Genomic DNA, 23,828 nt, shown 5'->3' on the forward strand with positions numbered 1-23,828 from the left:
TTGTTTCCCTTTTCAAGTTCCTGGAAAGAAAAGAAATGAAAAAGAGCTTTCTTAGTTTGTCAAGTTCTTAAAGTAGCTGGAGACTGGGATTCATTTCCAAATTGAAGAATTTCATTCCCTCCTTCCCTCCCCTATCCTTCCTTCCTTATCTTCGGCAGCATAGGAAAGCCTGTGTGGTTATATGGATCGCTTTCCGTACTTCATAAAACAAAAAGATAAGGACAAACCAAAGCATCATAGGGACTACATCCTCTAGAAAACATCCACAACAACTCAATCTCTTTGTTACTCTCTTGACACAGAACACTTACTGCTAAAGACTGTGAAAATGTAGGACAATATGTTCTCATAGAAAAAGACCACAGCCAGTTCTGGTGGAAAGCAGGTGCCACTCAAAAGTCAGAAAATTTCATCTCTTCTGTTTTGTTCTAAAAGTAGCTACCTTGACATCAAAATGAAAATTACAACCTTGAAATGAATGAAGAGCTGCTCCAAGGCCTAAAGAATGGGATCCAGATGTCATTTTACCTTCTATCTGGATACAAAGATTAAATCAAGCTGCACTGGATAATTTATTTAACAAAGAATTACTAAGCATCAACTACTGAAAACCATATGCATACACTTTCAGTACTGATAATTCTCTGCCTATCTCCCCTTCAAATTTTGTCATTATCTTCTAGGCAAAAGCACGTGAATGGTCAAAGGGTTACCTCATAAGTTTTCTTCAGCGTGGGTAATGAGGGATCCTGGGCTCTAGGATCAGACAGACTAGAGAGAACACTCAGGAAGAAGGGAATCCACTGATCCCTTTGAGTTAGAAATGGAGGGGGACCACCACATACTGAGGGTGGCTGAACCTTGTGTTTCTGAGTAGACTGGAAGGCTCACTCCTCTCCCTTTCCTCCACCCTCCCCTAATAGCCAATAGAGTCCTCTCCCAATTTTAGAAGATTTTAATTGAGGAAATGACTGTTTTCTTCCATGGGGTAGCATTTGCCTTGAAACCAGCCTGGTAAGTCAAGAGGTAACAATAGAGACCCCAGTGGGAGTGGAAATCCTGGGCATCAAAAATGGAGAAAATGAGGTCTGGCCTTTCCTTTCAGGAAATGTTTCTCCCACCAGTGGCAGCCCTGAAGCACCTGGCTTTGATTGCGCTGTGGGAGCTGGAACCGTTTCCTTCCATGTGGATCTGCTACTTATTAGCAGAATGTCCTTGGGCAAGCTACTTAACCTTTCTGAACCTCACTCAGTCACCTATAAAATGAGAAAGTAATACCTGCTTCATGGTGATGCCTAAATGAGATAACATACAGAAAGTTCTAAGGACGCAGCTTAGCTTAGGAATCTGGTTATAGTATCCTTCTGTAGTATCCTTGTGAATCTGGTTACAGTATCCTTCTATCCTGGCTCTTCATGGGGAGACTCTGACACAGGTTAAAGAAGGGGGCCCTTAAATTCAGTTGTTTAGAAGTGTCCTCTGTGACTTCCTATGGGCTGGTTTCACAACCCCTACCCACAATCGTTACATATTCTGGTAATGGCTGTTGGTTTTCATTTTTCTGTCCCCTCTTGAGTCAACTAAAAAAAAAAATGTCTATCCTTAAAGAAATATTACTTCCTCTTTCCAGCATCCTTTTTTTCCTCATGATTCCCCTTCTTTCTTTTTGTCTCTTCCTTTTAGACAGACATGCTCAGCCCCTTAGTGCTGCCTAAGACACACAGGTAGGATTCTTATACCTGAACTTGGAGCTTCCCCTCTGACGCTCGTGTCACCTCCCTCTCTCTACTCCACCTTACCTTCTCCTGTCCCTCAGTCTTTATCCCATTTTCTTAAACTTGTGTATGATAACTTTCCTTCTTGGTAAAAACACAACATGATTTCCAATTACCTGCTCTGAACTTTCCTTCTTGGTAAAAACACAACATGATTTCCAATTACCCGCTCTGTAAAAATCTCTCTTTTTTCCTGCTTTAAATAATTAAGGAGCCAACATAACTGAAACATGTCAATAAGGCTTCATATTTGTAGCAACTGAAACCTGCCTTCAATGACAGGGAGAATAAATATCCTAGTCTGTAGTATTCCAAATGACTTGCCCAAGAAGCTCATTTGCCTAGTTACCAGAAGTAATCAAACAAACTCATCCATCTGCTTTTGTAGCACTTCTGCTGTTTCTGCCACACTTCCCTACCATTGATGGCTATCGGTAAGATAGAAGATAAGAGACACCTATTTGAGATATCCTGAGTAATTCCTCCAAACAACACTACGGAAAACAAACACACAAAGTTAATTTTATTTCTAATGTGGAAACGTTTGTGGAGTCACTGGATCCACTGAGCTCCGAGCTGTTTTATTTATTTTTTTAATTAAGCTTTTTTTGGAGATAATTGTTAATTCATGTGCATTTGAGGAAATAACAGAGATCCCAGGTACCCTTTACCTAGTTTCCTCCAATGACACCATCTTCCAGAACTACAGTACCCCATTACAACTAGGCTATGACATCAATAGAATCAACATACAGAACATCTGCATCCCCACAGGGATCTCTCCAATTGCCCTTTTATAGCCACGCCCACTTCCTTCCAGTCCCCACTCTCTCCTTAATCCTTGGCAACCATTAACCTGTTATCCATTTCTACATTTTTTTTTTCAGTTTGAGAATGTTATATAATGAAATTACACAGTATGTAACCTTTTGGGCCTGGCTTTTTCTACTCGGCATAATTCTCTGCTGATCCACCCAGGTTGTTGCGTATATCAATGGTTTGCTCCTTTTTTATTGCTGAATGATATTCCATAGTATGGGTGTACCACCTTTGTTTAACCATTCACCCATTGAAGGACATCTGGGTTGTTTCCAGTTTTTTACTGTTACAAATAAAGTTGTTATATACATTCATGTACAGATTTTTGTGTGACATATGTTTTCATTTCTCTGGTATAAATGTCTAGGAGTACAACTATTGGGTTCTATAATTGCATGTTTAGTTTTTAAGTTTTTAAGAAACTCCCAAACTGTTTCCTAGAGCAGCTGTATCATTTTACATTCCCACCAGCAGTGTATGAGGGATTTGATTTCTCTGTACCCCTGCCAGTATTTGGTGTTGTCACTACTTTTTACTTTATCCAATTTAATATATGTGTAATGTTATCTCATTGTTGCTTTAATTTATATTTCCCACGTAGCTCATGATGTTGAATCTTTCCATGTGCTCATTTTCCATTTGCATACCGTCTTTGGTGAAATGTCTCTTCATGTCTTTTGCCTATTTTCTAATTGAATTGTTGGGTTTTTTTTACTGTTGAGTTTTAATTCTTAACATAGTTCAGAAACTTGTCCTTTGTTGGATACAAGGTTTGTAAATATTTTCCCCTAGTCTACAACTTATCTTTTTCATCGTCCTAGAAAGACCTTTCACAGATCAAAAGTTTTCAACTTTGTTGAACCAGTTTATTAAGTTCTCCTTAAATGGATCGGGCTTTTGGTGTCAAGTCTAGGAAATCTTTGCCTAGACCTAGATCCTGAAGATTCTCTGATTTTTTTCCCTAAAAATTGTATCATTCTATGATTTACATTAACTCTGTGATCCACTTTGAGTTAATTTTTGTATACAGTGTGAACTTAGGTTGAAGTTCATATTTGTTTGCTGATGGGTATCCAACTGCACCAGCAACATTTGCTGGAAGGCTATCTTTCCTTCATTGAATTGCTTTTATATCTTTGTCAAAAATCATTTAGACATATTTGCGTGGGTCTATTTCTGGGTTCTCTATTTTCTCCATTGATCTGTGTGACAACACCATATTGATTACTGTGGCTGTATAAGAAGTCTTTAGATTGGGTAGATTGATTTCCTCCCATTTCATTCTTCTTTTTCAAAATGGCTTTAGCTATTCTAGTTCCTCTGAATTTCCATATAAATTTTTAAATAATCTTGCCTAAATTTACAAAAAACATCTTGCTGGGATTTTGACAGGAATTACGTTGAACCTATGTATCAATTCAAGGAAAATTGGTATCTTTACTATGTTGAGTGTTCCAAACCACAAACATAGTATTTTCTCTCCATTTATTTAGAGCATCTTTGATTTTTCTCATCAGCATTTTGTAATTTTCAACATACAAATCCTACATGTTCTGTTAGATTTATACCTAAGTATTCATTTTTTTAAAGCTATTATAAATGGCATTGTATTTTTTAATTTTGATTTTCATGTGTTCAATGCTAGTATATAATGATGCAGTTGATTTTTGTATGTTTATCTTGTGTTCTGTGACTTTGCTTGTGTTCTGTGACTTTGCTGAAATCGCTTATTTATTCTAGGGGATTTGTTTTTTTTAATTTATTTATTGTAGAGTCCTTGGGATTTTCCATGTTGACAATCATGTCTTCTGCAAATTAAGAAGATTCTATTTATTCCTTTCCAATCTGTGAGTCTTTTGTTTCCTTTTTTGATGTTATTGCACTAACTAGAACTTCTATCAACATGTGGAATAAGAGTGGTGAGAGTGGGCATCCTTGTCTTTTTCCTAATCTTCGGGGAAAAGCATTCAGTCTTTCATCCTTAAGTATAATATTAGCTGTAGGTTTTTTTGTAGACACCTTTTTTAAAGTTGAATAAGTTTCTCTCTATTCCTATTTTTCTGAGAGTTTTTATCATGAATGGGTATTAAATTTTGTCATTTATTTCTGCATCAAGTGATATGATCATGTGATTTTCCTTCTTTAGCCTGTTGATATGATGGAATATATTATATGATTTCTGAATATTTAACCAGCTTTGCATGCCTGAAATAAACCCTGCTTGGTCATAGTATATAATTCTTTCTATGTATTATGAAATTCTATTGGCTAATATTTTATGAAAGACTTTACAACTATGTTCATGAGGGATATTTGTCTGTAGTTCTCCTTTTTTGTACTGTGTAAATCTGGTCTTGGTATTGGGGTAATATTAACTTCATAAAATGAATTGGGAAGTATTTTCTCCTTTTTGGTGGAAATTGTGTAGAATTGGTGTCATTACTCTAAACATTTGGTAGAATTCACCAGTGAAACAATGGGGTCAGTGAGTTTTCTCTATTTCTCCAACTCTCTTTCCAGATCTTACTTCCCCAGCTCCTTCCACAACTGTGCAAGGTTCTGATGTCTATAGTAAATTCCTTATTCCATAATACTCATAGTATCTGCTTTGGTGATTAAATTATGACTGACATCAAATAGCAAATAGCCATTTGCTATTAAACTGAAATAATAATAATAGTTAATATTTACTGAGTGCTTAAAACATGCCAAGCAACTGCCATGCACTTTACATTTGTTATTTAATGTAAACAACCCCATAAGGAAGGTTATACTATCATCCCAATTTTGCAGAAAAGGAAATGGAAGAACAGAGAAGTTAGGTAAGCTGTGAACAACACACAGTAAGGATCAGAGGCAGGATAGAAGTCAAACTCTCAGCCATGATGCTCTGTTGAAGTTCTTGCTCTTGGCAACTTATTTCTCTTCCAGAAGGACCAGGGCGTATGGTGCTGATAGAAAGCATATATTTAAGTCTCAGCTATATCCATCACTTCCAGTATAACCTGTGCATTTAATTTTGTTGCTTTTCTCTTTACACCCACATCTTTTCCTTTTTTCTTCTTTCCTCTGCCCATTGAGGATATTTCCCCTGCACTTTTTCTCCTTCTAAATGCCCCCTCACCTCCCTAACACCTTTCACGTAGTTGGAAAGTAAGCAATACTAACTGATGTGCCTCCTTCCAGATTCACTGGCCCCCATATAAGTAAAACACAGGCAGGAGAACAAGGGCAAGGACTGGCTGGGGAAGTGGTAGGATGGCCGGTGCAGCATGCTCCATAGAAGGCGTGTGCATTAGAGCAAGAACCAGTAGGAACGTGTGGGGTTGGCAGACGTAAACCTGCTTAAAAAGCAGAAGAAAATGGTGCACAGGGACTCTGAGAAACCACCTCTCTTGTTCTGGCTTTTTTTTTTTTGCTCACTTTGTGGTCATTCCATTTATTTATTAAAATGTCTACCATGCCTTTAAAAACAGTATTAATGCAACAAAATAAACAATACTTTGGATGCAGAAATGAACACTTAAGCAGATGCAGCTCAGATCCATTCCATTCAATGTGTGTGTGTGTGTGTGTGTGTGTGTGTGTGTTGTTTTCTTTTTTTCTTTTCCCTGAGTGCCTTTGCTTGGTAAAAGCCATCAAATATCCTAGGGAATTATTACTAATTTTTTGAACAGCCCTGAAGAATTAAAGGGAGAGAGTAAGAGAGAAGGAATAAGAGGAAGAGAGAGAAAAAGAGAGAGAGAGGTTAAGCTCAAAGGCAGAGAGAGCGAAATGGACCAGATTATACAAAATTAAAAAGCAAATACGAGCAGACAATTTGTGCCGAGTGATTGCAAGCAATTACAGTCCGGCTTTTCTGGAGGGAAGATGGGGGAGGGGGTTATTTCAGCCTAAAAGGAGACTTTATTCATTCCTGATCAGCTTCTCCTACCATTCTCTCTTTTATTCTTGGATATCAATTTTAAAAAAATCAGCTTTCAGATGTTCCATGTCCACCCCTGCAAATCCACGCCTGGGCAGACAGTGAGAGTTTAAGCTTCCAATCGGTTCTTTCTATAGCCCTGAAAACCGATTTGTTCATAAAGAATAAAATAAGGGTGGGGGGAGAGGGCAAAACACAACAAGAGCATGTGTTTCTTTTAGAGGAGAGCTTCAATTTTACTATAATTGTCTAAAGACGGAGCTGCTTTGATCTGAAGAATTATTATTGTGCCTCAAATGCCGGCTGCTAATGTCACAGCTGTGCTGGGGCTCGGTCACGCCAAGGGGCTTGGGGACCAACTTAGTCCCTGACCTGCCTCTGGGTCGCTCTCTCTTTATCTTTCCTTTGTCCACATGGGAAAGTTTGCTTTCCCGGTGCGCCCCTCCACTGCTCTGTTGGCTTTCTTCAGGATCCTGGGGAGGCAGGGAGGTGACAGCGGTGACATAACGAGGGGCCGCTGAGGTGGGGCAGGAGTGGCAGCTCTTGCCTTCCGGGGGCGGCAGGCAGAGCTGGACGTGAACATGCCCAGGAGGGCGGGCATGGTCACTCGACCAGAGAACCGGCTGCTCTTGGTCTCCCCGTGCGGGCGAGAGCAGCTCGGAAGAGGGCCCCCGCGCTTGTGAGAGACACATGCACTGCGTTTCCCTGGTTTCACTTCTCTGGGTTAATAGTTATTTTCCCTCTCTCCAGCTTAGGTTGCACTGAAGCAAAGGGCAGCTCAAGAAGTAGAATTAAACCATTTTCTTTCTTTCAGAAGAATGGCTAGAAACTATATTTAGGGTCTGAGAGCTGAGCCATCCTCAGCACTCGTGTTTCCCTTCCCGGGGCTAAAGGAAAGGCCCAGCGGGCCTGTCCTCCCGCCTCACTCCCCAGGCGGGCTGGGCAGGATGGGCTCAGGGCTGCTCAGGTCCACTCCTCGCCTCGCTTGCTCCCATCTCGGAAGCTGCAGTGCCTGCCTCCACCAAAGGCCTCTGCGGTGGCCCTGGAGACCCGAACCCTAGTGGGTCCTCCTCATCTGTTCCTCTTCTGGCTCCCACTGCCTGCAGCACCATCCAGACTCCTGGCTTGGCACTCAAGGCTCTGCAGAGAAGCTGCCCGCAGACCTTCCTGCTGCTACTTCCCTGCTCAGTCCTGCCACCTCAAGCGACGAGCCTCACCTTTGTTCCAGATGCTCCAGCAAATTCTCGCCTCTGGGCCTTTGCTTATGCCTTTCGCCCTGCCTGGAATACAGTCCCTCCCTTCTCTCCCCTTCCCTGAGTCCTCGCCCCTTTCTTGGCTCTACTTCCAGCCCAAAGCACAGATGAGATGGGTAAGAAAATTACTGCCAATGGACTAAGAAACCAAACTTCAGGGACAGAGCTACCGAAATGGCCTGTATTTTAGTCTAGGCGGCCCATGACAATAAGGAGAGGACTGACTGGGAGGGACAGACCCACCCCCTGGCCTCCAAGCCGGTGTTTCTCACACTGGAAGAATACATAGAGCCCTTTCAAAGAAAATGTAGTAAAACACAAGAATGTTTGTGAGCACTTAGGCTCTGAAGATTCAGTTGGAAAAACACTGCCTTGAGAAACAAAAACATAGCAACGTGAAAATATAAGCATAACTGTAGCTCTATGAAGTGTTGGGTCCAAATTCCCCACAAAAATCATTCTTTCCAACCTGAGCTTCCTTGATACAAAAGATACTTCTAGAAGACTTTTATTAGCTGTGTAAGCATGGGTCAGTTACTTAACTTCTCTGAGCCTTGGTTTCCTCACCCGTAATAGGAAGAGAAGTAAAAGTACCTACCTTGAAGTGTGGCTAGAGGGATAAATGGAGATGATAACACATGGCGAAGTGCTTACATGATCCTTGACACATTGTCAGTTCTCAATCAGCAGCAGCTGTTATCAAACAGATCCCTCTAGGTATTTTACATGTTTCGTTACTAAAAAAATTCAGGGATCTAACCCTGAATTCCTCACTCCTTCTTCAGCTCCAGATCTGATGTCCTGGAGTTTCCAGAGAGTGGGAGAGAGGATGCTCAGGAGACTGAGGCTTTGAGGAAGGCTGAGTTGCAGCCCCAGGAAGCACAAGAAAGGAGGCACAGAGCAAAACATGAGGTGTGAGCGAAGGGGAGGTGTGAGCGAAGGGGAGGTCATTCTAGAATGACGTGGGTAGGACCTGACAGGTACAGAACACCTGGACAGCTGCCTTAGGCATGGACAAAGGGAGGCAGCCTTCACTGCAGAGCTTATGGAGGAAGATCTAGTTGAAGAGAAGAATGGAGAAGATTCCGGCTAAAGAGGAATGATCTTTGGACCTTATTAAGCCATGGGGTAAACGTCAGCAGTCAGGCAAGGAGGGAGAGAGGAAATCTAGAGGACCGTCTTAGCGCAACTTTAGGAACAGAGAGTGAGGACGCAGATCTCTCTAGAAGGACAACACAGCTCTGTCTGACTTTGGGATCTACTTCCATTATCTGCCCAGTAACTTCAGGTGCTGGAAGAGGGAAGAGGAACCCTATGCAGATCTGTAAGTCATCATTTTTGGCCCTGAACCACCTGCTCTCCTTCCTTGCAGGGAAATGGGCTTGAACAAAAACAGAGAAGAAGTTGTAAAAATGAACTAAATTTAGGTAGCAGAGACATATTCAACAGGAAGGGTACAGATGCCTCCAACTCACTTTGAAATCAGTTACCAAAAAAGGATAGACTGATGGATGGGCAGAGGGAAGAATAGATGGACAGATTGTGATAAAGCAAATATGTTCTGATATTCACAGCTGAATGTAGATGGTGAGTGTATGGGTGTTTACAGTAGAAGTTATTTTCAGTTTTTTTATGTCTTAGCAAATTTTTGTAATAAAAAAAAATTGGGAAAAATCAGGCAACAGCATCCAAAATAATCAACCCATATCCTTATGGCCCCAAGACGAGTTGTCCCAAAATAGCAGTTGGCAGAATGGTGAGAAGGGCAAAAGGGTAGATTTTCTTCCACTCTCCTCCCTTGCCTGTCAGCTCCCTGCTGCTGTCCACACACCTTTCCCAAGGCTGGACAACCTGCTGAGAATGTTGCTTGTAAAGACTTAAGCTATGAGCCCAACCTGTGGAATCTGTATTTTATCTGATCTTTCCTGATGAGTGATACAAGTCTTCAACGTTCAAAGAAATAAATCTTCAGAAGTGGAATTTGGCCAGTGGAGAAGAAGCTTTAGGTGATACATCAGTTGGGATTAGGTCTGGTTGCAAGTGTCATGTCAAAACAATTGTCACTTAAACAGGATGGAAGTTCATTTCATAGTCACATAAATAAAGTCCAAATGGAATCTGCTCAAGACTCTGTACCTCAAACATCTGGAGAACTCTGGTCCTTTCCAACTCAACTGCTCCACCATCCCTAAGCAATCGTTCCCCCCTTCATGGTCCAAGATGGCTACACCTTTATTCCAAGCACAGGATGAAGGAAGGAATAAAGAAGAAGGAACACAACAGCATGCACAAGCTGTCTCTCAAGGGAGGTTTGTGGAAATTGACATGTAAACTTAGTCACATTTTTATATTTAGCTTCAAGGGAGACTGGGAAATGTAATCCTTATTCTCAGCAACAGTGTGCCTAGTAGAGAAATTATCTTACTATTAAAGAAAGGAGAAAGGATTTGGGGGAGGCAATTAATAGTCTCTCAAAGGTGGGGAGAATGTCCCATCACAAATCCATAGTTTCTGACTTACTCTGCCTTCCCACAGGGTAGCTCTGACCTTATCCATTGACTTCCATGATAATGGTCTCCTTTCTGGCCTGCTCACTTCATGAAGAGGAGAAGGAAATAAGAAAGTAGGTGATAAGTGCTTTAGAATTTAATAAACAGTCTAAGGTAGGTATTAGCATCATCAGGTTAGAGATAAGAAATGGACCCTCCCTAAATGCCAAAGACTAGTAGGGTCCTTGTCTTTAGAGGCTGCTGTTAAAGTGAATGAGGATTTAGAGCACGGCTCCTCAGCCCCTCCCACCACCTAGCCCCTCCCACCACCGAGCCCCTCTATCTCCGTCAGATAACTGAGACCTTGAGAAGCACAGAGGCTGCCTGAGAGCAGAGACGCCTTAAACAGGTGGTCTCACCCGAAGGGGAGAAGAATCGGCAAGGAGTGCAGTGCAGGGAGGCAGCAGGAACATGTTGGGCCCAGCAAGGCTGGTTGGGTGCTCCAGGAGGAGGACAGGGGCACGCATGGAGGGGAGGGAGAGAGGGCCGACAAAGGCAGGCATCCAGGTCGATGTGGATCACCTGTATGCAGTATGCATATGGCAGTCCTGAATCTACTCCAAGGACTAGAATGTGAGTTCTCAAAGTTCTCAAAAGGTTTTAAGTTGATCTAGTGCCACAGTCTCCCTGATCAGAAGTTCTCGAAGTTGACTGCCTGTTAAAATCACCAGGGGCTTCTGAAAACATGCTTATGCCTGGTTCCAACCTCCAAGATTCTGATTTTATTGGTCTAGGGTAAAGCCTGGGCATTGGGATTTTTCAGACCTCCCAACAAGATTCTAATGTGCAGCAGATTTGGAGAATTACCAGAGGCTACAGCAGTGGTCCTGAAACTTAAATGTGCATATCCATCACCTTGGGATTATGTAAAAATGCCAACTCTTATTCACAAGGTTCAGGATGGAGGCTGAGACTCTGCATTTTAATAATTTTCCAGGTGATGCTGATGCTGCCTATCTTTGGGGCACACTTGACTTTGAATAGCAGGTTTGACACTTGCATTTCCCCTACAGATAATGTGCCCTTTTGTTATCTTCAAGGGGGCATTGTCTACTTATGCAAGGCTGTCTGGAGGCCAGAGGAGGCCTGGCCCCTGTAACAAGAGGCTCCCGATAGGACTGCAGGCCTGCTCCTGGCTTCTGGGTCAATATCTGCCTTTGTGTTTAGCGTGTCACCCACTAAGCTGATGATCTAGAATGGCCCATCCTGGACACAGCAGAGATCAGGCTCCTGGTTCTCAAAACAGCTCTTATTAATATTAATAATTACTGCTTAGTGCTAATGAGTAACCAATTACTAATAGCAATAATGACATGGAGAAAAGTGATAGCCCTACATGGTACAACCCCCTCTGCTCCCCCTACCCCAAATTATAGTTCTAAATGAGCTTCCAGAATCTTGTTTTGACAGGTACAACCTCACACACATTCACTTAATAAGACAGCTCTATGGAGTGAAATTCCACTTTCAATGGATGCATTTTCAGCGTGGCACACAGGAAATTAAATGTGAAAGTGTCATTAATATGGAAGTTGTGAGTTTAATTCCCTACACAGGGTGCTGCCAAACTGAGACTGTTTATCTATTTCTCATCATGGCTATGTGTTTCTTATGGGATCCAGTGAATTCCTTAGAATTTGAGGTCTTTTGTCTCCTTTTTTGGGTGTACATATAATTGTAGATTCAAATTCCATCCTCAAAGACACATATTCTCAGAAGCCAAAGAAGCTAACATGAGCACACCACCAGGGAGAACATGACTCCATAGCGTGGTTTGTGATCACTGAAGAGGGCATTCAGGACTGATTCAGGACATAGAATTTTTGTGTATCGTTTCCTTAAATATTTCTTCTTAGAGGAAGTAATGTAGCACTTAATGTCTAATGATATCTATTAAGGAATTCATTGAAGAAAAACTGATAACAAGATATGTTACCATAGTCAACAATTAACTATGCCACGTAGGAATCTTGATTGCTCTTAGGATGTGTAACTGGCACTGCTTACAAAGTGGCAAGTGTAGCACAGGTGCCTCTTGCTGGGGCTGATTTAGACCAGTGGGAAAGCTACAAGTCCCAGTCACAGGTAAAGAGATGGGCCAAGGCAGGCTATTCATACCCTACATTTGTTACTCGTGGGCAAGAGAGACCTCCACTTCATGACTGTCTGTCTTTCTAAACCTCATCTGTCCTCAGGTCTACCCTTTACCGCAGGTCCAGCTGACTTGGGTGATGGTGGCAAAAGGAGATCCTGGGGAACCCTACAGGTTCTGATACCCTTGGGGACTAGGTTAGAGGGAACTACAGGAAAAGCATTTTACTAGCAATCTGCCTTGATAGGAGCGCACTTAAGGGAGACTCAAATGTCTCTTTTCCCCTGGGTGGAGAAGAGCAGAGTTAAGAACTTGCCTGAATCTTTACAGTTAGTCTTAGCCTAGGAGAGACCCTGAAGCAAGCTGAGACAGCTGAGGGCATCTGGCATGTTAAGCATGTGAGCTGGCCCTCTTCATGGGGATAAATCACCTGCCCATCTTCTGATCCTGACAATGTGACGCCCAACTGGTCCAGTGGCCTCAGCATCTCAGAACCTCCTCTTGTCCCTCCACACACGCATGTCTGGTGATGGTTCAGACATTCACCAGCACAACCTGTCATTCCTCATAGTAGTATTTTGGTTTCTATTTAAAGACCTATTGAATGTTAGCGCCAAAAGAGATTTAAACCAGCTTTTAACCCAATTTCCTCATTTCACAGATGAGAAAACACCTAGAGAGGATTACCCTCAGCCAGCTGGAACAGGAGCCCAGGTTTTCTGACTCCTAGTTCAGGATTCTATTTTTTAAATCCCCAAAAATGGTAAATTTAAAGACTCAAAGAAATACTTCTTGGATCATCTTGCCTGTGGTGGTACAATGTGAAGTCACACTTAGCTGGTTTATAGGCTATTGTCTACAGCATGGGCTCTGATGGAGCCACAATACTTCTAGTTTGCTGCTAGATGCTCTGCCATATTGAAAAGGGCACATTTTCTACTTCTGCCACCAATGGGAGAAACAGCATACTGAGTTTTGGACAGATCGTAATTGCCTGAGCCAGGAGGGTATTCCAAAAGTAAGGGGTGTGCTAATTATTCTATTTTTCTTTTCTGCAGACCCCCTCACCATCCTCCATCTTCTCCACCTGGCTCTGTGTCCCAGGAGACTAACTTCTACAGACTGTATCACCTGGATTGACTTTTCCTATAGCTCACAGTTGGATTTGAGCAATGGGAAGGCCCAGAAGGAGGTCAGAGGTCAAGGTATTGGCTATTCTGGCTCCCTCCCTGCCTCACCACAGTTTTGGCAGTGTCCACATCCCTCTGCCTATGGGCACAGCTCTCTCACAGTCATAGCTCTCACAAGGGATGAGTTTTCTGTTCCTCCTTTTGCCATTTCATTCTTCTGAGGTGTTTCATCATCCTTTGTCAGTTCCCTTTGCCTTTTCACATCCATAAACAGTCTCACTACTAAGCTCTCTTCATTACATTAGCATGTTGGATGTGCTGTCTTTTCCCTGCCAGGACCCTGACCCTGACAGTGGTCATCGCTGTGGGTTGGGGCAGTCCTTAAATGTCTTGGGTACCCCTGGGTGGAACTGTATCAGATAATAGTAGCCTATATTAGCTGACTTGTGTATGGGGGCACTTCCATTTGAATAGAGAGGAAGGGCAAAAATAAGGTAGGAGGTATACAGGAAACTAATAGCAGTTGGCAACATCTGCCTGACACTTGAGAGTCTCTTGGTCTGCTTTAGAGCAACCCACTCAAGTTAAATGAATCCACAGTAGAATCACAGGGTTCCACTTCCAGTGCCACCACTGATTTATTCTGTGGAATTGGGCAGGTCCCTGCTTCCATCTCTCCAAATTGGTCACGTGCCCACTAAATATAAAGTGTCACTGTCTGCAATGTCCAAACTCTACCAACTCATGGTAAGCTGTCTTAAATGCTAAAACAAACACAAATTGAACTGGTTTTCCCATCTGTTTCTTTAACAAAAGGGAGCTTAAGCCCATAGGGAAACTGCGTGGGTCAGGGAAACATCAAATGAACACTTCTGAGTAAAAACAAATGTTTCTGAAGATCTCTAGATATTTTAAACATAGCACTCCATTGGCCAGGCCAACTCCCCTCCGACGCCTGCACAAGATCCCGATGACAGCATTATTTGCTTGAATTGGATTTGTTTCTGTGCCCAGAAACAACACACAAGGAACCTGGAACAGGAAACGGCTACTGGGTCCTAAAAGTTTTTCCAGGACACTGTCTGAGACCAGACAGGAATGAAACAACAGTTGGAAAGCACACCAAGGGAGCAAAGAGAATCGTTCTTCGGGATCTGCATTATTGGTCTTATTTTACTGTTAAAAATATCAAGAGCAAAGAGCAGTGGCTTGCATTCCAACCTAAAACCCTGCCAGGGGAGACAGCATTTCCAGGGGAGGGAGAAGAGAAAACAGAGGAGAAGCAGCAGGAGGAATTTTTATTCAAGAACCTCGATCATCACCCCTGATATCTCCTCTCAGCAGATGCTCCTTCTGGGTCCCCTACGGGCCTCCTACATGCCTCCACTCCAGCAGGCAGCTTCTGTGCCCATCTCTGGAACTGGGAATGATTCACACCTTTGAGCTTTACCTTATTTCATTCCTCATCTGTGCCTAACGTGCTTGGCACATAGTAAGAATTCAGCAAATGCTTCTTGGTTGATTGAGTTAAAGAATTAATGAATGATTGAGTGAATGAGTAAGAGACGAATCAGTGAATGGAAGGATCAACAACTGACAGCACTACCTCTCTAGCTGATAAATTATTTCTTTCAAAAAGGGCGATGTGTACTTACCACTAGAGGGACCCTATATCATGATGTCATGGGGTCATTTTCAGAGATTCACTACTGTTCCTTCCCCAATACCCACCCTCACCCCCAGCAGTACACCAGCATCCCTAGGAGGGACTTCCTCTTGAGCAGTATCCCTCACCTTGGCTCCCTTGGGGCTCCCCATCTCCCTTCCTGCCCCTGTCCTTCCTTCTCCCTGGGCTTCCATGGTTTTCCTTCCTGTTCCTGCCTCTGCTCTCTGATTCTTTGATCCATTTGATCTCATCTTGCTTTCTTCAGTTTTTATTCCCATTATGGAGGAGGCCACACATTTATCAACCAAACAAGGATGTTTTTCAAAGTAAAAGGAAGTACTACGAATAATTTAAATTTTGTAATTTATCAATAAAATGTTAGCTTATTTACCAATACATTGATTTTATTCGTATTGGTGGAATGATAAAATAGCTTTATTTAAAACCTATTTTCAAAAATGAAATTATTTCTATAAAAAATATAACACATATCTGTGTTCATTAAAGCAAAATAAAAATAATTTATTTTGTTCAATCTATTATCTGAATATTAAACAATATCATTAGCAGAATAATGGTGCTTGGCATATCTTCATATATTTTAATGTCCTTTTAGTCATATTTATTTTTAATATTATGGTGTCATGGTATTTTCATAAACAATGTTTTTTAAAACATGGATTTATTTTTTAATCTTTTTGTTTCATAAAATCGCATATAATCTTCTTTGAAGTGGCATTTTTAAAGCTTTTTGAAGTATTACACGCTGAAAAGTACTGAAGTTGCATTTTATTGTTAATAATTTCGAAACTGTAGACACCCTCAATTGAATCTTCTCTGTAGATTATATTATTTTTAATTGAGAAAAACATTCTTGTAAGTTCAGAGCAAAGTCTACTAGCATATATTCCAATTCTCCATTTTTCATATAAAACTGTGTAAATACTTTAGCCCAAATATTTTCTCAGATGTTGTGTTTTTACCTCCCAAGTGTTTATCTCCCACAGATATTTTTTCAGGGAAAAAGTATTCAAATTAATTTTCTCTATGATTCCAAATCATAAGCCTTTCAGTTTCTTTCCATCCACCAAGAATATAACTTTATACAATTAAAAATGGAAGTGTCATCCAAGAGTCTTCCAATAGATCAAGATATTCCAAAGAGCAATTACAATTTTGAAAATGAAATCTATAATTTTCGAGTTCTCAACATTTAATTTGTTCATGGTTTTTTCTTTCTGTTCTAGGGATAAATTTCATTGTCTTCCTGTTTGCAAGCATCATTTTCAACAACTGCAGCTGGTTGAAAGCTTTAAAATGAAGTTTTTTGAATATTCCATTCTTACTTAAAGTTATCCAACTGATGTTGAATAAAATGCAACCAAAATTTACAAATTTGTTTATAAAAGAAGGTCAATACCGTTACAAAGCATGTAGGTTGATTTACAGAGTAGTTCTTCAAAGGTGCAAAATCTTTTAAAAACCCTATTGATGATGGGCAGTGAAGAAAAAGTACATACTGCCACAGTAAAGTATTTCTTAATTATTTTAATTGATCTAACATTGCAGCTTAGTGGGAGGAAATTATGAATTATATGAGCACCAAAACAAATTCAAAGCCTATTCCTGTCTCATAAGTATCTTAATTTTGTGACAACACTGCTTTTACCATGAAGATGTGCATCACCCAAATTCGAATATGTATTATCACTACAAAAACTAATCATTTTATCTTCAAAGTTAAAGTAAAAAGGTCATTTCTAAAAGTGAATTTTACACTAGTATTAACAAGAGCAGAGCAGACATTTCACCTTCTTCAGAATGAAATTCCAGGAACTTTATTTTGACTTCCTGAATTATAAGTGAATATTTGAACTAATTATTAGAATTAACTGATTTTCTTTGTGAAGTATCTAATAGCACTAATAAAATTGATACCACTGAACTATTTGCAGTAGAGTCAACATATTAACTCTGAACACTTCATGTTTTGCACATGTATGAGGAGAGCTGGAATAAAAAATGAGTGAAATTTAGGGAAAAAAGTCAATTGATATAAAATCATGCTTTACAGAGGAATCTGTAAACCCACCTTTTGAAGATTCATATGTGAATTCATCATCTACAAGAGAGTCTTCTTAAAATAACCGATTTTAAACATTAGATGCTGATGTTTTGTTAGCAAATTTTGTCCTCTATTTTTTTTTATGTGGTTATTTACCACAATGGATGGTAAATGTCGTTAAACATTTTGTGTAAGTTACATGTTCATCAACTTTCCCAAGAAACAGAAACCCGGTAATTAATTTTTCATTAAACATGTACTTTTTTTTTCTTAGCTCATCGCAGCCATAAGGGTTTATTTCAAAATAAAAAAGTTAGCAAGTAATGAAGTAAATAAGTTGTGGATTTAGATTACAATAAATGACAAAACTCCTATTGCAAGAGCATTCTGTTCTATGGCAGAGCTGCTGAGACCGTTTCCTGCCTGGAACCAATATTTTCCTATACACCTACCCTATGGTTTTCCACAGTTCACACACACCCTGCCAACAGACATCCCAGAGGCTTGTTGCGCCCTGAGGGCCCCAGCACTGGCCACAACACAGGTAGCAAGTAGGGGTGGCAGCATCAGCCACTTCTCACCACCACAGACCCCGAGGAGGTACTGAACCCCAGTGCTCACAGCTGAGTGCACTTGGCACCATCAGCAAGTACCCTGCATACTGCACTTGAGAAAGTGGCATCAATTATCTTGTGTCTAGAACAAATTGGGAAAGAGATAGGTCATGCCCAGTAATCTTTCAGCCTTAACCACAAGTTAAAATGAGAACTCTGTTAACTGAACTTGCATCTCACACATAGCTGGATGAGACCTTGGCAGGAGCCAGCAGAACGAAGTGGAGGTCCATCAGCCCTCTTGGATTATTTTAATGCAACAATTAATTATGACACTTTGTTTAAAAAATAGTAATAAAAGTAAAATCTGGAACAAATAGTAAACTGCACAAATGCCGAGACAACGGGACCAGTCAGACACCAGGAATCCCTTGGGCAAAGGGGGATTTTTTTAGGACTCTTGGGTTTTATTTTTCACTGCAGCAAATCTCTACATTTCTTACTCTTTTCTCTGCTAAGTGTTTTTCTGTGCACCTGTCCATCCCTTAGGACTCCTAGCTCTTTCATAAAACAAAAAAGCCAGGTGCAAATATCTGATAAGGTATGGATGCAAGATGACTGCAAATCTCATGGAGGTAATGGTCATGGCCTCACATCCAGGAGAAACCCACACCCCCTCATCTGTTGGAATAGGCTGTGCTAGAGCCCGCTCAGTGCCTATGCCATGTCCCTGATACCCTTCTTCTTTACGAGCGAGATGAACTTGAAGAGGGGAGCCACCTACTAAGAATGGTGGATCAGAAAAATAAAAGGATCGTGGGTTGCTGATGACTACGGAGCCTCCACAGCTATGCACTGCCAACCTCCAGAGCCACAAGGAATGCAATTCCTGACTTACATAAACACCCATGGGTACAGTACCTACTTCCAGCTCCAGGCTCCCCTGTCTCCTCCAGTCCACGCTTTGTGCCCCAATTCCTTTGCCAGAAGAGTCTTTTCAACAGTTTCCAAACTCATACCTCTCATCCTTCATACAAGCTGTTCCCTTGACTGAGATGCCCTTCCCAGCCTTGACACCTAGCCACTTCGGCCGGAAATAAGCATAGTCACCACCTCCCTCCAGGAAGCCTCTCCAGGCTGAGCTCCCAGGACATCCCATGCTTGCGCCTTCACAATGCTCTATCACCACCAGTTACCTTGCCTGTCTCCTTCAACCTATGATCAACCTAGGGAGGGGATGGGTGCTTTCCACATTTGTCATCATGTGCCACCATACTTGGTATAGAGCAGCACATCCCATGTGAAATGAATGAATGCTGAAACTCACCAAAAAAAGGGAGGATTCCCCAAAGACCACTGGGCCTCTAAAGGCAGAGGTCACAAAATGGCAGTTACTCATTCTCCATCAATAGGATCAGACTCATTATCCTATTACACTTCCTCAGGGACCTGGGGGGATGAGGGGACACGCCTATTAGTAACGCCAGCTTATAGCTGGGCAAATGGAGGCATGGAGAGGTTAAAAGCCCCAGGTCAACCCAGGAGCTGGTGAGACCTGGGACTGGCAGTCAAGGCAAGGCTGTCCATGTGCACCTGATGCTGGTCTGTCCTCCAAGCCCCGCTACCTCCAAGGCCTCATCAGTTCTTTTTTTTTTTTTTTAAGTAGAATCCAAAAAGTCCTCTCTCCAGATTAAGTCATCCTGGCTTCAAATATCTAAAGCAGCTATTTTTTTTCCTTCAGCATTTGAAATGTTTTTAAGGGTTTATTTCAAACACCCTTTTCTTTGAACTGATTGTTCAGAACTTTCATTTCACTTTGTCAGTGTTTTTTGTAGTCAACTCTGATTTCTAAAAGGTTTTTATTTCTTCTCTATTAGCGGCCACCACCTGCTTACTGTTTGGATGGAGTTTGCTGTATTTTCTTTGCTTTCATCTATTGAAATGGCTGAGCGGGACCTTAGGTAATAGACACTTGTTTCCCCTTTTCCCCCGAACCTCCCCTATTTTTAACTCCTCCTGCCACTGCTAAGGCTGAGGAAAAGGGTGGAAAATTCCTGGGGTGTTGAGAAGTCTACGGGAGTCCCTCCGCCTTCCTCCCCAGGCACGGAGAGGTAGTGGCAGGCAGAAGAGGGCAGAATCGTGCCTGGAATGTTGCACGTGCCCTGGCTGTATCTGAGACTGCCTGGCCATCCTGCTTGGTCTTCTGGGAATGAATGGGTGTCTTTCTTTATTCTAATGGTGACCCGTTGGCTGTAACAGCAATGTGTGTCACTGGCCACTGCTGAGGCCCCACCTTGATGGCCACTAGCTTGTCCCATTTGGGAATAATCTGCACACACTGACCCTTACGGGAGCAGCCTCGCATATAAATATATAAATATTTTACCAGTCCATCCTGCCCTTGGGGTATCAAGTTTAATGAACTAAATACCCTCCATTAATCACCCAGCAGAATGTTATTTACTTCTAGTGAGAGGGTAAGTGGCCAGCTGCAAAGACGGGGCAAGGGCTCTGTCTGCACAACACTTCCCTAAGCCATGTCATCCCAAATCTTTAAGAAAAAAGTCTTAAATCCAGTAGGTATGCAAGCTGAGTTGACACCTCGCTCCCCTGCCCTCTTCTCTCCCCCGGCCACATGTCAGATACCAACTTCCTCCCCTACCTTCTGTCACCTTTAAAATAACTCATTCTCCCCCCATATCTGCCCAATCCTGGAAATGCATGGCTGTGAGGTATTTCAGGCCAGTGAGGGAGAATGAGGTGCTTCTTGAGTGCTTCTCCCACCACCAAGGTCAAGTATGTTGTAAGTGACACTGAGAAAATGTAGCTGAGGTGGGTACAGTACCAGAGGCCCTTTGACATCTCTGAATATGCTTTGTAGATAATATCTGTCACCCAGCTTAGAGCTCTGACAGCCACTCAATTCAAGTGTGTGGAGCTGGGAATGAAGGAAGGGGTGGGAGGAGGGAAGGAAGTGGGACCTGGTGTCGGTAGGCAGGAGGCGGGCTTGGGGAGGTAACACAGAGGCGCCCAGGTTGAGCAGGTCTTTTCCATCCTCAGGTATCCCATCCACTACTCCTACAGACACAGACATAGGCAAGGTTTGGAAGCTGATGTCTCCCTTGATTCTTATGGGGAACAGTGATGTCCTATCCATGTGACCCTACTGACACCTTAGGGGTTGGGGGGAGCTGCCATCCCAGCACAGAAAATGGTACAAGCTACTGAGGCTCTGAAATGTATTCTGCCCTTTGTCTCCGTTCTTTTGCAGGGCTGACCCTGCCTCACCCACTCCCCACTCCCCACTAGACAGGCAGGCTCCTCCCTGCACATGGCCAGGCTTCCAGAGCATCCTGCCTTAGGCCAGAGGTCTATCAAAGCCTCTCCCAGGCTGTGCACTACTTCAGCACAACACTAATTAGTAAGGCAATCCCGCAAAGAGTGAAGCTGTCTGCCACCTCCCTTCACTCATAGTGATTTATGTTCAATTTGTACAAATGGAGAAAATGAGATTTCAAATTTCAATACCATTTCTGCTATGAGGTGATTAAAAGAGAGAGAGGTATCGCCTTCCACTGTATAGAATATTGATCCCAGTGCTAGTTTCCTTTGCAATAACCATTAGCTCAGTATTATTTGCAAACCTCTAATGTGAACCTGGAGATGTAATTTACATTTGTGCCTCACTTATTTGCTTTAACAAAACAACACAAAAGCTTTGGGTCTTTCAATCTATCCATATTGTCAATAAAATTAGCAGCTTGAAGGGGGAAAAATTATATTCAAAACCATAACTTCCCATTAACTACCGCAAGACACAACACATTGTTCCAAAGGAAAGAGCATGTCATGGTTAAGCCCCCTTCTTCTTGTCTCCTCCCTCTCCCCGATCCCCTTTGTGGGGCTAAGATTCAATAAGAAAACTTAAAAGTGAAGCATCCCCTCCTCTTTATGCGGATCAGCCTGGGTACTTGGGGCTGGCCGTGCACGTCAGAGTCCTCGGAGCGCGTTCCCAGTACCAAGTGCCCGCACGCGCCTTGCCCAGAGGTCCAGGCCCGGCTGCCAGGACAAATGCGCACACATAGCCAACGTACGGGGCCGCCACTGACCCTCCGAGAGGCTTCCACAAAGAGAGAGGGGAGCCAGGGCGGGGGCTGGAGGGGATGGAAGAAAAGAAGAGGAGGAGGGAATCATGAATAAAAGCGCAGGGCTGTGTTAGCGCAATTCAAGTGGCAGTCCCGTCAGCCTCCGACTCTTAACAAATAGGCCACGCAGCTCTGCTCTCTCATTTCTTGTCTCTGCAAATCCGTCAGCTGCCTACCACTGCCTACCAGACCCTGGAAGACAGAACAAGAAAAAGGGAGGGGGGGAGCTAATGACCCATAATTGCCATTATAGTGGGAGAGGGGCCAGGCAGCTGTTTTACATTCCTGGTATGTATAGTATGCAAATATCGACAAAGGCTCGACACAGTTTCGCTATTGTGGATCCGGAGGGTAACCAAATTAGCCTTTGGCAGCCATGGTAATTGGGAGGTGCTGTTCCCATTAGGAGTCCTGCAAATTATGATGAAAAATGGACCGAGGGCTTTGTCACAAATAATAATGCCAAGAAGAAAAGAGCAGGCGGCTGTCTTTTCTTTTCTCCCCACCCCCGCCACTCCTCACCCTCTGCCTTTATTTTACTTTTTTTTTTTTAAATTTCTGCATTGTGTTAATACCTCTCCATTTAGTACTAAGAAAACAGTCTGAAATACCCCACTAGACAGTGCCCAGACTTGGTTGCAAGAATGTCAAGTTTGCAAGGGGGAAGAATATGGGTCACGTATGGAGCTCCTTTTCTGTGCTGGAGCCCAGGGTCTGCAGGTAAGAGAGGTACAGATGTCCTGGGCCGATGCTGTGGTCCAGAGCCCTGGGTGATGAGAGAGGCTTTGGAACTGATGGGTTGGAGAAAAATGCTCTCTCCAAGGACTATCCTCTCCTCAGTCCAGTGGTCCAGAGAACCTGGCCTTCTGGATCATATCTGGGCTTTTCCCTCCATCTCACTCCCAACGAGTCTAAAGTTTTGGCTGCCTTAAGGTCCTAACAATTTAGGTACTAGCCTGCAAATCTCCAGTCAGGATGCATTAAGTCCCAAACTCAGGCAGAAAAGGTTTTGCCCTGGGCATTCCCTTGAGACAGCCTAATTCCATGTCTCCAGGAACTGGGTGCCTTGACCAGATCGGCCACCGGAATATCCGATGACGCTAGGATGAGCTCACCCACCTGTGGGGCATGGGTGAATGAAGGGGAATGGTCAGCTGGGGGCACCAGAGGGTACAGCCAACACTGTGTTCCAAAAGCTCCAATGTGAAGGCCCACACTTCCAAAAGCTCTCTCTCCTTTAAAGCATCAACTTCCAATTTCCCTTGTTTTAGCCTGTTTTTCCTGCGGGAGGAGTGCCTTCCATGAAAAGGCCTCTCCGGACATATAGTGTCTTTCATTTATATTCCTCCGGGGGCATAGGAACATTACATGCATTGCTTTGGCACTTTATTTTTATTTTACATTTCATAAAAATGTTCAATGTTGAAACATGGAAAGGAGTAGGAACCTTCCACTTGGATAACTGGAAAGGTATAGCCACATACACACCTTTAAAACCAGACAGCATTTCCCATAAGGAAAAAAAATGGGATTTTTATGAGGTTTGAAGTATCCTCAGAGACACAACTACAAAAGGATCCTGCCAGTTTTGTCCTCCAAAGGGTAAAGAAAGAACTAATGGCTAGCTTTGCGCATTTGGAAAATTAACAAAAACATGAGAAGGACTAAAAATAGATGAGGTCATAGCAAAGTCAAACAGAGGGTTGAAAAATGAGTTAGAGGAAATGACAAATTGCTTGTACAACGTCACTGCAGATGGGACCAACGGGGGATCTAGGGAATGGCTGAGTGAAGAAGTAGGGACCCCCGAGATGCTGGCTCCTGCCATCCTGTACTGCTCAAACCCGTTCAGTAG

This window comes from Mesoplodon bidens (assembly GCF_964165515.1).
Source record: "Mesoplodon bidens genome assembly, chromosome: 18".
Classification (NCBI taxonomy): domain Eukaryota; kingdom Metazoa; phylum Chordata; class Mammalia; order Artiodactyla; family Ziphiidae; genus Mesoplodon; species Mesoplodon bidens.